This window comes from Castor canadensis, chromosome 15, assembly GCF_047511655.1.
Source record: "Castor canadensis chromosome 15, mCasCan1.hap1v2, whole genome shotgun sequence".
Classification (NCBI taxonomy): Eukaryota; Metazoa; Chordata; class Mammalia; order Rodentia; family Castoridae; genus Castor; species Castor canadensis.
The window spans coordinates 46,481,016-46,492,782 of NC_133400.1; the positions used below are offsets into that span (position 1 = coordinate 46,481,016).

General features: G+C 38.7%; 1 pseudogene; it reads right to left on the minus strand.

Moving 5' to 3' along the window:
- Positions 1–3,751: 3,751 nt before the first annotated feature.
- LOC109701892 (zinc finger CCCH domain-containing protein 4 pseudogene) lies at positions 3,752–5,954 on the minus strand (annotated as a pseudogene).
- Between the last annotated feature and the right edge of the window lie 5,813 nt (positions 5,955–11,767).

The following is an 11,767-nucleotide window of genomic DNA, read 5'->3' on the forward strand; positions in this document are numbered from 1 at the left end:
CCTTGTTTGCAATAGAGGCGATTGCATAAACACTCTGACCCATCAGGGCCCAGCTGGTGTCTGTTTTACCTCCTCAATTCTTGCTTGCACACCTAGTAAACTTTTCAACCTGCTAAACTTCCTCTAAACAGAGTATTTAACTGCTGCTTATTACACATTAAAGTTGAACCTGATCTCTGAATCTGTTCCCTGAGTGTTTTTTCAGTCATCCTCCTCCCCACCTTAATTAAATTAAATTAATTAAAGAAGCCTACAGAAGATGGAAATCTCTCGCATGCTCATGGATTGGCAGAATCAATATAGTAAGAAGGCTGTACCATGAATAGCATCTACATGTTCAGTGCAATTCCAATCAAAATTCCAATGGCACAAATCACAGAGAATGAATAATCAACCCTGAAGTTCATTTGGAAACACAAAAAAACCACGAATAGCTAAAACAATATTGAGCAAAATGAGCAATGCTGGAGTTATCACAATACCTGATTTCAATCTATACTACAGAACCATAGCAATAAAAACAACAGACTAGCACAAAAATAGATATGCAGGCCAGTGGAACAGAATAGCGGGAACATATATGAATCCTTGCAGTTATGCCCACCTAATTTATGACAAAGGCACCAAAAACATAGGATGGAGGAAACACAGCCTGTTCAACAAATGTTGCTGGGAAAACTGAATAACTATCTGCAGAAAACTGGATATCTACCTTCAGAATACTGAAACCAGATCCATGTTTATCACCCTTTACAGTATCAAAGTGGATAAGGACCTTAACATAAGAGTTGAAATCTTGAAGCTACTATAGGAAAGACCAGGGAATATACTGGAAGCAATAAACATAGGCCAGGACTTCCTCAGTAGAACTCAGGTGGCTCAACAACTATGAGAAATGATTGACAGATGGGATTATATGAAATTAAAAGATTCTGCACAATAAAAAAATGGTCCCTAAGTGAAGAGGCCACCAACAGAATGGGTGAAAATCTTTGCCAGCTATACATCAGAGAAGGGACTGATAACCAGAATATACAAAATCACAAAAAACTAAACTGTCAAAGAATCAATGACCCAGTGAAGAAATGGGCAAATGAACTGAACAGAGCCCCACTACTGACAAATAGATTAATAAAATGTGGTATTTGTATACAAATACGGAATTTTACTCAGCCACAAAGAAGAATGAAATTTTGTCACTGGAAGGTAAATTGTTGGAATTGGAGAACATTATCTTAAATGAAATTAGCCTGACACAGAAAGTCAAAAACCATGTTTTCTCTCATATGTGCAATGTAGACAATACAATTGCAGCAATATTATGAAACACTTGTCACACAAAGGGGAGGTCATGCACAGGAAGGGTGGGGTAAAAGAAGGAAATTAAGAACTTGAATATGGGTGATATATTCTCAATACATGAATGAATATACAAATGTTAAATTGGCTGAAAACACCTTAAGAAAGGGACTAAGGTAGAATGCAGATAATTACAGGAAACAAACCAATTGTGGGGTACAACACATACAAGCATGGAAATATCACTAGGAAACTCCCTGTGTAGCTATCTTTATCTCAAACTAGCAAAAAATGTCATGTTTTCTTTTTTCTCATCTGTAAAATTAGAGAACAATATGGTGGACCAGGTCCTGCCCAGGTGAGAGGGTTGACACCATGGGAGAGGGGAGGTGGTGGGGAAAGGAGGTAGTAGAGTGAATATGGTGCAGAAAATGTGTATATATGCTTGTAAATGCAAAATGAGACCTGTTGAAACTGTGCCATGACTCAGGGGATGGGGAGATAAACAGGAGAAGTGGAAAAGGGTGAATTCAAGTATGATATAATTTATATATTGTAAGAAGCTTTATAAATGTCACAATGTACCCCCCAAAGCACAACAATAAAGAAAAAACATTCATGAAATATGAAATTTCTAGTATCTCTTTTTTAAGAGCACTAATTCCATTCATAAATGCTCTGCCTCCATTACTTTATTATCTTTGCTTCCTAATGCCATCACTCTGTGATTAGATTTGAGCAAATGAATTTTGAAGGCACACACTAAATGTTTATTTTCTTCTGCTGCCTTTTTTTTTTTTTTTTGCTTAGTTTGGCCTTTTCTCAATCATTAGTTAGAAGTCATGGCTGTTGAATTACAATTCTTCCTATAGGAATATTCAGTGCTAAAATTGTCATTTCAATGCTGCAATAGGAATAGTCCACAAATTCTGATATCTTGTTATGTTTGCTCAGTTTAAAATGCTTTCTTGTTTCTGTTTTCATTGACTTTGTGACTTAGTGTTGTTTAGATAAAAGTTACTTAGTACTCAAATATATAGGTGTCTTCCAGAGTTATTTTGTTATTGATTTCCAAGTCTCTTTTTGATCAGGGGATTGCATGGATTAAAATATTTTGACTTAATCTTTTTACTAAGATTTTGTATAGCCACTAAATATGCAACTAATCATTTTTTAAAAAGTATGATTTTGTTTAAGTCTGATATTCTTGTAGATGATCTATGTATTTTTCTATCATTTATTGAGTAAGTGGTAGTGGAATCTGATATGACACTTGGAATTTGGTCTACTTCTTTTGTAATTCTATCAGTTTTTGTTCTTGCATTTTGAAGTAATAATTGGATGCATAATCAATTAATCACTCATGACCAATTATCCTATTATCAATAAAGACTGTTTTACTTACCATAGATATTCTCTGATGCCTACATTTATATTAACATAGATATTCCTATCTAACATTATTTCATCAAGTGTTAGTAAGGTATATTTTTTCAGCTTTTTAGCCAACTTCTGTCCTTATATTTAAAGTCTATTTCTTATTGCCACATAGAGTGAGTCATACTTTTTAAACTTACCTGACAAACTTAATTTTATTTAAAGTTTCAGTTCATTTTCTTATCACATGATTATTGATATATTGTTGACTCTTCAATAATAGTAAGGAGTGAGCTATTCCAAACTATTGGCAGTCCAAAATTTGCATGTATGGTTGGCCTTCCTAAAACTTATTGCCTACTGTATAATTAATGAACTTAATTATAGCATAAATAGCCTATAAACACAGGTTTGTACGTGCTAAATGTGTAACATATAGTGAAAATACATGAGAACTGTGAAAACTCAATTCAGTCACAATGAGCAATACTGGTGAGATAAACTGCTCACAATGGATATGGTTTTGCGTTATACATCTTGAGTGGGTGATTATAAAAGCTTGATCTCACCACAAAATAGGAGGAGGTTATCATATTATTCTAGTACTGCAGTGATATAATTTGAAATCTTCACGTTTGTTTAAGTTTCTCTCGTCTTCAAATGACGCCATGAACACTGTGTGTTTGTGTGTGTGTACATACATTTTGATCCATTTTAACTTTTCAGAATAGATTTGTGTATATTGTATGTTAATTAACGATGAAGTAGACCATTTTCTACATAGGTTGCACAGATTCATGACAGATATTTTTGTTAATTATTTAAAAATATTTCTATGTTATGTGGGTCATCTATGAATTTTTGGATTTTTTCAAATCTTTAAAAATTTTTCAAAACCGTCATACAAGTTTATGCTTATCTCAAACCTATGTTCTTCTTCATTGTGTTGTTTGATTTTTACCAGTTTGTGTCTCCATGAGTACAATTTGTTTTTTAAGAAATATCATTCATGCCTCCATTTCTCAATAAAATTATATTGTGGAATATTTTAAGTTAATTTTAAGCAGCTTGGTCCTTACTCAATTTGTCCATATGATTTGAAAGGTGATTTAGGACAGTGCTCAGCCTTGAACTCCTGCCCTACTGCTGAGATAAGAACATTCTGTTTATTCTGTGTTATGAGTTTGTCCAAGGAGCCCGTGGGGGTAGAGTGGTGCAGCCTGGGGTCCAGGGAAGGAAGGGACTGCAGGGCGGCGGGCACGGGTGGCACCACGTCCTGCTTGGGATGGGCAGGGCGATCAGGTCCTCGGGGTTCCAGAGCACTGTGAGGGCAAAGCTTGTCTTGCTCAGGGTCACTTCCTTCTTGATGTGGCTAAACTGCTGCAGCTGTGACCGTGGGTCCTGCAGTGGGTGCCCAGGCAAAAGGGGTCTAGGAGCTGCTAAGTACCTTCTCCAGCAGGGCCCGCTCCCCTTCGTCCTCCTCTGCAGCAGGCAGTGCAGACCCCTTGGAGTTGTCAGGGCCAGTGGGGCTGGAATGCAGGCTGCCTTCAGGCTTGGAGGTGGGCAGGGAGCCGAGGGTCAGAGGGCCCTGTGTCCCCGGGGCCTGAGCTACCAGCAGCCTAAGCATGGTGAAAGAGTCTGGGATCCTGGCTGAAGAGGGGGTCGGCCGGCTGTAGGGTGTCCTTTCAGGAGGCGAGGGTCTCCCAGCCCACTGCTGCTCAGTTCTCCAACTGAGGCCTGGGATCTACTGGATGTCTGCTGCTTCAGGGTCTTAAGGATGGAGGTGACACTGCTCCCACCTTCATCCTCATCACTTGAGTACCATTCTCCAGTGTCCCCTTCCTCATTCTCCTGGTCCTGCTTGTCGCTCTCAGCCAGCCTCCTGGCTCTTTCCTCCTCTTCCTGCTGCTTCTGCTGGATCCTCAGTTACAGAGCCCTTGGGGCTGAGGGCAGGATATCAGGAACACTTGTGCTGGCTTCACCCGGCTTGGGGGCCCTCCCTCGGAGAAGCTGTCAGGCTCCAGAGGGTGCTCAGGAAGAAGGGCTCCCCAGGCTGCCCTGGCAGCTCTTCTTAGTACCAGTAGTCCTCTGTGTCATCAAGGAGTCCTGGCTCCATTTCCATGCCTTCCTTCTGTGGTAAAAGTTTTCATAGACATTCTGGGCTGGTGGGATGGGCGGCATCATTCCAGAGTTCAGGGAGTCTCCAGGGCCAAAAGGCATTATCTGGGGCAGCCAGGACCCATGGGCGGGCCAGGGTTCATGCCAGGGCCCATCTCGGGTGCATGGGGCCTCCCATGGGCCCTGGGTGTCCCATGTTAGGCCCAGGACCCATGGGTCTGCAAGGTCCTGGGACCCTCACAGCCAGCTTCTCAGCCAGCTCTTCCGTGAGCCACACCACAATCTCAAGCCAGGAGGGGATGTTCTTGTTGTACATGTCCTGCCGCAGCTGCTGCTGTGGCAACAGTGGCTCCTGCACTTGCATGGGCATCTGGGGGGGCCCAGGGGGCAGAGGAGGAGGTGGCAAGGTAAGTGAGGGACCCCCCTTCATGGGCCGGCCATTGAGAGAGGTGGGGATCGGGAGCCAGGAGGCTGAGGGGGTATGGGCAGGAGGCCCACGCGGGGGTTGGGGGTTGGGGGGATTTGGGCAGAGGGTTGATGCCCTGCTTCTTCAGGTCCTCCACTTCCTTTTCATCCTCCGCACGTCCCTCTGCATCGTGGGCTAACATCTTGTCCAGAAGCTCTATGGTCTCTTCTGTTAGAGGGTCGTGGGAGAACATGCAGTCGTCACCATTGATGCAGTTCGCAGTCGTGTAGTATAACTTACACGGAAAGTCACCGAGCATGTATGGGCAGTTCTCCTACCTGGCTCAGAAACCGGTGATGTTAAACTTGTACCGCTCGCAGTTTTTTTGGCAGTTCGATGTCATGGTACAAATTACAGTGGCCTCCCCATGTGCACCGCCCTTCCACGAAGTACTTGCAGATGACTTTGCCTTTCTTGTCAGACTGCTGGTGGGGCTTGTCTGGTCGCTTCTCGGGAAGCTCCCACCGCCTTCGCTCTTGTCATCGTCATAGAAGTCATCTCATCGTCATTCATTCCACCTTTGTTCATCCCTCCTCCTCCGCTGCCACCTCAACCCAGGCCGCTGCCCATCCCTTTCCCTCAGCCTCTGGAACCCCTGGCCATGGCCCCAACTTAATCCTCGCCCTTGGCTGTCCTTAGATGGGTAGTACTGGTTCAGATCCTTGGAGTAGTCATCATAATCATCGTTGCCCATTGGCTCTGGATTTTTTTAATGTGCTGTTGAATTCTATTTGTAAGCATTTTCTTACAGGCTTTTGGAACTACTTTCATTAAGGATCTTAGCCTGTAGTTTTTTTTCTTTTGGTGTATCCTTACCCAGTTTTGTTAACCCTGTTTTCATTGAATGAATTTTTATTGATTTCTTCTGTTTGTATTTTGTTGCATAGTTTAAGCATAGCTGTTAGTTTTTCTTACAAGGTCTGATGCAACTCAGTGGTGAATTTGGTCATGGGCTTTCCTTTGTTAAGAAGATTTTAATTACCATTTTAATCTCATTGTTTGCTGTTGATCTGTTTGTGTTATTTGTATCTTCTTGGTTCAATTTTGATAGGTTATATGTGTCAAGAAAGTTACCCATTTATGCTACATCTTGAAATTCATTTGACCAATACATTTTCAAAGCATTCCCTAATAATTTCCTGAATTTTAATGGTATTACTTATAATGTTATCTTCTTGTGTCTAATTTTATTAATTTGGGTGTTCTAAGTTTTTGAAAATTTTATTACCTTAAAGACCCAACTCTTTGTTTCACTTATTCTTTGTATTGTTCTTTTATTTTTCCATTTCATTAATTTCAGTTCTGATCTTTATTTCTCTCCTTCTACTGAATTTGGAATTGGCTTATCCTTGATTTTTTAAGAACTTGAAATACATCATAAGGTTAGGTTATTTATTGGAGATTGCTTTAGTGTTGCAATAAACCCTTCACCCCTTACATCTAATATATGCTAATGAAATGTTTTCACAAAAATTCATTAATTAGCATTTTAATTTCATAGTCTTATTCTGGGAAGCAATGATTGATGCAGTCCTAAATACCTCAAAGCCATGTCCTTGAAACCTCCTTAGATATTATGGATTTTGAAAATGAGAGGAAGGGATAAGAGACTTTCTACTAAGAGGTAGCTTTGAGCCATTTTATGAAGGAATGACATGAAACAATCCTAGCAAAATGAAAGCCTAAGGTCAAATGCAGATGCTTTGTGTCAAGAATGATGAATGTGAAGAGAACACTTGTGTGATTTCTGTTGGCTTTAATTTTGTTGAGTTTCAGAGTAATTCAATGGACTACATCTTACAAATTTGCTGTAGATTATAATGTTTTGCAACTAATTATATGTCACAATTTACACATGGCTATGTGCTAGAATATTCTTGGCCGATATCCTTTCTTACCAAACTGTATTACTATTATTATTTGAAAGCTGCTCTCTTTGGTTTCATTTTTTTCCCTTTTCTTTTTTGTTGTTGTTGTTTTTACATTTACTCACATGTGTATATGTTTTTTGGGGCACCTCTCCCTACCCCACCCACTTGTTCTCCACTGTTGTTGAGAAAAATTAGAGATAATAAGAAAGATATAGTTTTTTTTGCTAGGTGGAGATAAACATAGATACATATATAGAGATTCCTAGAGTTGCTTCCATGCACATGTGTATTACAACCCACATTGGTTCATCTATAGCAGCCTATTCAGCTAGTTTAATATTACTGTATCCACTCCTCTACAGTGAGCACATCAAACACATTCAAGTTTTAGGTTTCCTTCCCTTATATTCATACAGATCAATGATATTGAAGAAACAGAAAACTGACTCTTACTTACCTTCATATGAAAGGAAGTAGTCCAAGTGTGGAGCAAGACACATGTAAATCCCTTATGAATTTTCAAAATAAAATTGAAGAAGTACAAACCATCATTAGATATTTACAAGAGAATATGGTAGGTCATTGACAAGTCAAGAGTTTTTATAAGCACGAGGTAGCATAAAGACCAAGTTATGATGTTGAGGAAGAATTACCCAACTCATTCCATTGTTGCAGGTTAATTTATCTGTAATACGCTTCAATTCATCTCACTGCAAATTTTGTCTTGGATTTTCATATTGTATTTGTTTCTTCTACTTTTAGCAATATGTTTTGTGGATTTATAAAGGATAAATGGCCTCTGTTTTTCATTTAAATATTTCATTTCCATCACCATTTATAACTTGATGTTTCAGAGTAATGATGTTCATTAGAGAATCATTTGGTATTTTAGGAATAGTTGGCAGAAAATAAGACTATGTGAAGGAAAAGAAAATTTGTAATATAGAAATGATACCATATTCTTGAATTGCTCTTGTGTTATATTGTTCTATTTTAACATCTCTAATTAATTTTGTTATTGTGTGAATTATACAACCACATGGGCACCAGCATAAGGATGATTCAGAGTGAGTGTTATAGGTCATTGACAGAGCATTTGTGGACCACATATGAGGGTCTGGGTTCAAACTTCAGCTCCACATGGGACAAAAAGGAAAGAGTCAATATTTTTATGATTCAGATTGACTGCAGTAACATCTTATATCATATATTTAATATTTCTCTCGAATTAATGACTCAAACCTAAAGAAAACAAATACATATTTATTATTTTAGCTATAATTAATTTAAAAAATCTGTCCTTTCAACTTGCTTTAGAATCAAGTGGAAGATGAAGTAGCTGTAAATAAGTTAATGGGCAATATTTCTTAAAGAATGCATCAGATGGATTTCACAGCTGAAGAACTGGAATATAGATGCCCTAAAATAAATGCTCAAGAATATTCTATTAAAATACAAATAGAAAAATATAGGAAATAGTATGTAGAACTGGGCAGGAGTGTAATATCATTGCAAAATAAGCTTAGCAAGTAAGACAAAACAGAATCATACCTAATCATTAATCTTGTTAATTTGTTTCTAAGGCATAATTTATACTAAAACAGCATAAGGAGATCAGTATTATAAGAAAACTATACAATATATTTTTGGAAAATAATCTTTGGAAATGAATTTATACTTAGAATGGTAGTCCACAAGAGTTCATATTTCCTCTTTCGATTTTCTATTGTTTACCTAACATAAGTTGTTTGCAAAGTGTTCTAATTAAGACAGTTGTATTGTTACAAAATTGTTTTTCAGCATTTTCTCAAATAGAAATATTAACAAACATAACTGTGGTTTAGAAATTATCTTCTAGCCAGATTGTTTTTTATGATGGTCTGTGATAGCTTTTGTAAAATAACTATATTTGCTAATATGTTGTACAAAACATTAAGGTTTTGCTGTTTTATTTTTTTAGATACAAACTGCTAGAAATTTAATTGCTAGAAAGCACAGTACATGGCCCTGTACTAAATTACATAGCCCTGTACTACAGATAGCTACAAGTGAGATAGATAAGTGTTACAAATGTGCCTTTATGAATTAGGTTGTCTGGTATCTGCTGGGCCATCAGTATTGCTCTATAATGCAATTGCATCTTCTTAGTTTTTGTACCTCTACCCCCCAGCCCCACCTCTTTTCTGTCCTGGCTTCCTATGTCAGAAGAAACTGTCAGGCAAATCTTGAAGCTTTCTGAGTTCCAGTTCTTCTGTAGAGAAGAGAGCTGTTACCCTGTGTGCATGGAATACACATAGTGTGTGTACACCATCCCTCTTTGTTCCATGGAGTCTTGGCATTGTTAACTGTCTTCTTTCTTTCTCTGTGTATTTACCTCTTCAAATCTGCCATTTTCATAGTTTAATTTACCATCTAATAATGATAACTTTTGTGTCTCTATCTCTAACCTTGACCTGTCTTCTGAGATCCAGACCAAGGTATCTTCATTGACCTGTGGGTGACTTCCCTAGAAATCACATAAGCAGTTCACTTCCACATCCCTAGATAATACAAATTGCATCATTTTCTCCCATAGCTCCATTCCCTTTCCTATGATTTTTTGTCATGCTGGGAATTGAACCTGTGGCCTATGTACACTAGGCAAGTGCTCTGCCACTGAGCTACAACTCTACTTCCCACTCTTTTATTTAAATATGGTGGCTATTCTAGTTTTCTTTCCTTCTGTCACCCTTTCTCAAACAAGCAAATACCAGATGCCAGGTAGCTCCCTCTGTCATCACTTACTCGTTTGTCCTTTTGTGCATTGCATAAATTCTGACATGTTCCTTTTTTCTTTTTTGAGATAGAACCACTCTATGTAGCCCAGGTTGGCATGAAACTCCTGATAATTTTGCTTTAGCTTCCTAAGTGCTGGAATTAGAGAGTGCACCACCATTCATAGCTGTATGTCTCCTCTTACTTGAACTTTTGTAGTAAATACTCTCCCCATCTTATTAGCACCTATCTTGTCACCCATCCTGTACCTCACTAATTTGCTGCCAAGTATACTTAGTCATCTTGTTATCTTACCCCAGTTTTTTTCAGTTTTTTACACTTTATAGGATAGTATCTATAAATTTCTTCAGAACAAAATGTGCATAAAGCTCTGTGTAATTTGGCTTCTCCAGATTGCCTGTTCTTGTTCCTGCTGTTTCCAAGTCATTATTTTACTCTCAGGAAAACTTAAATGTTTCAAGATTCTTTATAATATTTTGAAATAAGATAATTTATACTTAGGATTGAAATTTATAAAAGTAAAGTAACTTAGTTCACCAATTAGATACAACTACACAACCTACAAGTGCATTCTTCTGTAGGGAGAGAAAGCATGAGACTAAGAATTCCAACTTGAGTGTGGAGAGGGCACCCAGACATATATATTAGACATAGGATTAGAAAGCAGTCACTATTACTCCTCTAAAGGAGACCTTGGCCTGGAACAGTGTCTCTTATCTTCCTGTCTGTCTCCTACGTGTCTTCAATTCTTGCTGAAAGGCTGTCATCTCCATGAAGCCTCTGAATTTTCCCCAACAGATTACTATGTCTTCCTTGTACTGTGTCCAGCCTTCATTATAGAAAACATCACTTCATATTGCAGTTGTATTTTTTGTCTTTGTACAGAATTAAATTTTCTTCAGGCAGCAATGTTTGTATCTCCTGATCTGGCACAAAAGCTGATGGACCTGCCTGAGGAAGGACACCCAGAGACATAGAGAGGAAACCACTTAGGTCCAAGGGGAGAGAAATGGCCTAAACAATGTAAGCACATGTGAATAAATGAATAAAATAAATAAATAAAAATTTAAAAAAAGAAATAAAGGCGGATTTTATTAAGTGCTTTTGGTGGTAAACTAAAAATTTCCTCAAGTGTCTATAATAGCTAAAATGAATGAATGAAAGCAGATAGTAAAATAAGACTCAGAAAAGGTTCTTTTACAGCATCAATTCATATGCAATTAGGAAGTATGCATCAACTATAATAGGGTCAGGAGAGAGGAGGTGGTTAGCAAATGGAGACCAGTGTAGAAAACTTGTTCTAGATGTCTGGCTATGAAAATGAGACACAGATAGGATTAGGATAGTGTGTAAGTGATATTTCCCCTCTCATTCCTTCCGAATGAGTTATCTTAGTGGAATGCCATGAATAGGCAACTTCTTAACCCCTTTTCGCAACATAGGAACCATCTGACAATAGGTCCTGCCATTCCAAGGCTGTGGTTGTTAGGCTGAGGAGTGCCTCCAGGCAATTCTGAGTCCACACTGAGCAGTGCTGCCTGAGGAGGTTGTGAGATACAGGACTTTGGGCATCTTTCTTTTCTGGCCCCCCATACTCTCCACCCACAAATGCACAAGCAGGGCTCTGGAATCTTCCAGAGAGTTTCAGGAGTGACCAGGGGTGCTGAGAGTCTCTGATACCATCTCTTTACCATCTGCTGCTTGCTGCCTTCATGATCATTTGCATCTGTGCCTCCTCATCCCCATAGTTCCCTTTTTCTTAATTATGTCAGCTTCATTGTCCTTACTTGTCTTTATTCTAATTTGTGGTCACCTTCTGTTGCTTCTTCATGAAACCTGACCTTTTATAAACACCACTAGC